Here is a 6,132-nt window from a genome sequence, read left to right as displayed (position 1 = left end):
CCTTTGGTGTTTTGTTTGGAACAACTATGGCATGTTTCCAGAGCTTTTGAAGCAGGAGAGACTTCATAAAAATAAAATGAAAAATACTACCTAGTTGCTCTGCACACGTCTTGAGTACATAGCCACAAATATTGTCTGGTCCTGGAAGTGTGAAGTGTGGTGCCCAGAACTGTACACAGTATCCAGATAATGTCTAACTAGTGCATTGTACAGTCTTTACATTACTGCCCTTGTTTTAAATTCTACACTTTTGGCAATATACCCTAACATGCTGTGTGCCTTTTTTATTGCTTGCCCACACTGTTTCGATGGAGAAAGTGAGGAGTCCACATAGACTCCTAGGTCTTTCTCATGCGTTACTTCATCTAGTTCTATTCCTCCCATAGTGTAATTATAGTGGAAATTTCTGTTACCTGCATGTAATACCTTGCACTTGTCCACATTGAATTTCATCTGCCAGGTGTCAGCCCACAACTGAATATTATCTAAGTCCCTTTGAATAGCCTGTGCTGCCGAGATTGTATCTGTTGAGCCACCTATTTTAGTATCATGTGCAAATTTGACAAGTTTGCTAACTATCCCAGAGTACACTGAATGCCTACAGCTTATCAAAAGCTTTTTGAAAATCTAAGCATATCATATCATATGCTTTCACATGATCCACAGCTGCAGTTGCATGTTCAAAAAACAAACTAGTATTAGTAATTACATGATCTGCCTCTTCTAAATCCATGTTGACTATCCCAAAGAATATGGTTTTCATTAAGATGCTCCTCTATTTTCTGTCTAATAATTTTCTCCAACATTTTACAGGTGATTGGTCTGTAATTTCCTGGCTCAGTTTTGTCCCCTTTCTTGTGGATTGGTATGACATTTGCTGTCTTCCAGTCAGTTGGCATATCCCCTGTTCTAAGTATCTTCTGGGATATTTTAGTTAGCGGCCTATAAATCATTTCCCTAATTTCTTTAAATACTGTTGGAAATATACCATCTGGCCCAGGTGATTTGTTTGTTTTTAATTCTGCTAGTCCCTTTAGTGTCTTTATCCTGATCTCTCTTAGGATTTGACTGGACTGTGGCATGTTATCTGTTTTTTCTTTTGCAAAAACCTGTGTGAAAACTCATTTAGAACATTTGCCACATCTTGTTCATTTTCCAAGATACTTCCATTTTTGCCCTTTATCTGTTTCATTTCCTTCTTTATTGACCTCTTGCTCTTGTAGTATTGAAAAAATCTATTTGCATTAGTTTTAGCTCCAAGAGCTATGTTTCTTTCTGTTTCCCTCTTTGCTTTCCTGATCCCTTTCTTAACATCTCTTTGCAGTTCAACATATTCTTTGTACACCGATCAGCCATAACATTATGACCACCTGCCTAATATTGTGTAGGTCCCCCTTTTGCCGCCAAAACAGCCCTGACCCGTCGAGGCATGGACTCCACTAGACCTCTGAAGGTATGCTGTGGTATCTGGCACCAAGACGTTAGCAGCAGATCCTTTAAGTCCTGTAAGTTGCAAGGTGGGGCCTCCATGGACTTGTTTGTGCAGCACATCCCATAGATGCTCCATTGGATTGAGATCTGGGGAATTATACTCCTGGGATTGAGGTACAAACATTTCACAACTTTCCCACTAGCAGTTTCCCTTGGTTTTCTTTCCTTAGTGGAACATCTCCCATTGTCAGAGCTCCCTGCCCCCCTGGTCCCTAGATTAAAAGATTCTCAATTACTCTGCACATACGCTCTCCCAATGCATTAACCCCCCTTCTGTTTAGATGTAGACCGTCCAGTTTGTACCGGTCCCATCCATCCCAGAAGAAAGACCAATGCTCCATAAACCTAAAACCCTCTTCCCTACACCAAGATTTCAACCACGTGTTAAACTTTCTAATCTCAGCCTGTCTCCCTGGCCATGCACGTGGTACCAGAAGTATTTCAGAGAAAACTACCATGGAGGTTCTGCTCTTTAGTTTTGTTCCTAACTCTTTCAATTTGGCTTGCAGAACCTCTGTCCTACCTTTTCCTATGTCATTGGTTCCAATGTGGACCATGACCAGTGGATTCCCCCCTTTGGCCAGTAGCCCATCTACTAGTTTAGGGAGATCTGCAACCTGAATACCAGGCAGGCAAGATACCATGAGGGTCTCCTTATCACTAGAACACACTGTGTGTTCTACGCCTCTAAGGATTGAATCTCCTACTATAACTACCTCCCTGTTCTTGGGGGGAGTGGGCACCATGGTGCTCTGGTGTTCAGCTGCCCTGCCATCACCCTCTGAGCTGTCATTGTCCAACTTGGTATCCAGCAGTTGGAACCTGTTGGGCATTTCTAGCTCTTGGGATGTCTTTAGGGGTTGTGTGCGCCCTTTTCTGTGGTTACGACCTACTGTAACCCAGCAGTTCTCTATGCTGTCCTGCTCTAAGGTCTCAACTCTCCTAGGTTTTGGCGTGCACACCATCTCTTTCATGGGCTGATTGACCAATTCTTTTATATCACTAATATAGCACAGATCAACAAGCTGAGCATCAAGATCACGAACCATTAGTAGTATTTCAACATGCCGACAACGTTCACAAATTAAATCTTCTTGGATTAGTTAATCAAGGAAGGCAGTCTTTATGCAAATCTGACACTGTAGTGGCCACATGCCACTACCTGCCTCCAATTCACAACTAACTGGCCCCACCTGCAACAGAATTCCTGCTAGTCCTTGAACTGATGTGCTTCTTGCAAGCTACGTCTGTTTCTTTACCTAACTACAATATTATTATTATTATTATAAATTGTATTTATAGCGTGCTCTGTTACGACCCCAAGTGGCTGATGTAAGGGAATGAGGGGGACATAACATAGAACACATAAATCCAGTATGAGGTGAGTACAAAAACCCACACTAAGAATCATCTATATACAAAACCCTGAGGTGCTGGTGGCGTGTCGTCTGCGCAGTGAAGCAGGCACTGTGGGAGGGACGGAACATTTGTCTGTTCAACAAGCAGGAGCTGGACCCGATCGTCATCGCGCGGAGGGGCATGGTGTTCGTAAGAGACTATGTCAATCTGGAGGTCCATCAGAGGGGCAAGGAGGAAGCCTATAAGAACTGGCACATACAAGATCTGGGGGAGCTCAGGATCCCATGATGGGACCCACCTCCGGGGACGGTCAGTTCCCCCTGCTGGAGCCCGAGTCCAAGATCTTTTAAAGATTTTATGGATGATTGTTTTTAAAAAAGATTTTAAAAATGAATCTTAATTGTTTTTAAAGATTTAGTTGCTTTTAAACCACATTGTTTAGGGTTTTTTGGTTTAGTTTTGTTATATTCTTTTGTCAAATACATTGACCGTTTTGGATTTAATTTTAAATGCATTGGACCTTTTTTGTTTGTTTTTTATTTTTACCTTTTTAATTGTTTCTTTATTTTGTCCAATGCATTTTCAGTTATTTTCAATGTATTTGACCTTTATGTTGGTGAGCAGTTTTTGCTTTTATCACGTTTGTTTTGTTGTTTTGGGCACGTTTATTTTGAAGTTAATTGTTGTTTGTTAAAAATCACAAAGATTTTAAAAATTTTAAGTGATTTTTAAGGATTGATATTTTAATGATTTTAATCATAAGTATTAAAAAATTGAATTGTTTTTCTTTTATGTAAAATGTAAAATACTATACCAAATAAACAGTATATACAAAAAGGGTTTATTTACAAAAGGGAAGGGAAGTATATACAACTATGTACAATAGTCAAACTGGACTTGACAACAACAATATTAATAATAACAAAAATAAACAAACACACACAGAGGAAAACTAACTGGACGGTGTCGGCTATTACTGAAACAAAACAAAACTAGTCTAGTCAAAATCTAAGCTAGTCTAAAAGGGAATCCACTACTTAACTTGTATTTCTGGACAGACCCTAACTACTAATACAAAGGGGTGATCACCTCTTCTACCTAAATACCTAATGTGCTAGACAACATACAGCTCTGGAAAAAATTAAGAGACCACTTAAACTTGATTTCTGAACATGTCTCTTAATTTTTTTCAGAGCTGTATATCACTACCTGTAAACGTGTAAACCCGTGGGTATCTCACCTATCTACCTGCTTTCCCCTGAATAAAAGTCAATAACAGTTTACAATGTGATGATAGTTACAAAAGGAAACACAATCAATCACAAAGGTAATTTAGCACAAACAAACAGGGTAGCAATTTAAATCTGTAGCAAAATATTTTTGTCTACCATTGCAACACGCACATGCATGAAGTCAGTCCGCTCATTCATTCATGCGGTCCAGATGTTATTTTACAGAGAGAATGGATGATGTGATTGTTACAGATAGGGCTGTAATGCTGTCGACCAGACCAGACCAGACCAGAGCACTACTCCAGCACTTAAAAAACCGGAACTCTGCCTCTGACACAGGGGTGTAGTGGAGCCAGGTGGAGCGCCGCCACTCTTTCAGCCCCATGCTTCTCAATTATAAATATTTTAAAATATTAATAAATGTATTTTAAACATTTCCTTGCCTGGTGTATTTGTATGAAATAATATGATAAGAATAAGTAATAAAGCCCAATTATTAAGGTAACAATTCATATAAAAACAGTGTGTGCAGCAATTGCTCCTTTTTATTCTACAACTACACCACTGGAGGTGACTATTTTGGTGAAACTATAATTCAACAAAAGAAAAGCCCGTTGTTGTGGTGGAAAATGAACCAGTATCGAGCACCCACGTGAGCTGCTCCTGGTATTGCTGACTGCCCTATTGATGTGTGCCTAGGGCCTGTCACGTGGCCTCCAGGTACGTTGCCCTACAAGGCCGGCCTGTATATTGTTTGTTTGTTGTTGCATTGTGTTGTGGTGGTGCATGTGTCTTGCCTGTACAATGCTATATGTCTATACGATGTGTAGAAAGCAGAACTGTGGCCCTGTCCTAGCTCTATAAATAGAAACATATTCTGTGGAGTGAGTATTTCATGTCCAGCTCATTCTATCAGAGAGAAATCAGAGATTAAAAAATATGCCGTAATGTCATGGAGGTACTAACTCTAGAGCTGCTTTGCTGGAAATCAAAAGGTGAAATCATGAAAGTCATGAAAATCATTAAATAACAATTTATGCATGTTTGATTGCCCCATCACCCAATTTTACCCAAAGATCCATCGGTTTGTAGTCTTAAAAACTGTCTACAGCGGAGTGCAAACTGTGCACACTCTTTGGAGAATTTTGTTTAAAAAGTCTGCCATGTTTTCAATGGCTATTTTTGTCTGCTCAGCTGGTTGCTTTAGTCCCTAGTAACTGAGTCTGATCCTTCTTATTTTGTAAGGCCCAAGTGAAGTGACTGTGGATATTATCCTGGGTTGGCTGTGGGGAAGCCTGTAAATGTCACTGGTGTACAGTGTCAAATGATTCCTACAATGAAAGAAGAGTCAAAGGCAAGTTTCACATTTTATGGATAGAAAATAAACCCACACTTGCCTCATGAAGGTCAAACGTTGATATAAACTTTTTGGACTTCTGTCATCAACAGGTTTTCCGTTTGCAAGGACGATTAAAAATAAGTTAGATCTGAAATTTACAAATGAACATATTGCAGCTGGTTTTAAATGTAGTTTATTCATATAACTAGTCACTTGCTTTCTCTTCCTTTAAGCCTTAATGTCTGATGCAGCAGGCATAATCACTGTCTAAAGTAAAACTTTCCCAAGGTGAAGGTTTACAATTAAAAGCCATGTCCATTACCATTCAAAAATGCCCTTTTCAGAGGGCACAAATGCTTAAAATAAATATTTGTTTTTGTTTTATTAACAAACTTATTTCTAATGTTAAATAAGCTTGATAAACTTTCATAGAAAGATATATTCCCAGTTGAAACTTTCCCCATAAAATCAAAACCTATAGTTGAAGGGAGAATTCTATTATTATAATTGATTACAGACATTTATGTTTTGGAAGGATCTTAATTTCTGTATATAGGAAATGGCACCCGTAAAAAACAGCAAAAAAACCAAAAAAAAAACCATCTTGATAATGGCCATGTAAATGTTGGGAGACAAATCATTCTGCCAATTAATCTGTTCATGGTAATATGTGACAGATACTAATGTATAGTAATTTAGGAAATAAGGAAG

Source organism: Amia ocellicauda, chromosome 5, assembly GCF_036373705.1.
Source record: "Amia ocellicauda isolate fAmiCal2 chromosome 5, fAmiCal2.hap1, whole genome shotgun sequence".
NCBI classification, from domain to species: Eukaryota; Metazoa; Chordata; class Actinopteri; order Amiiformes; family Amiidae; genus Amia; species Amia ocellicauda.
This window is presented reverse-complemented; position numbering follows the sequence as displayed.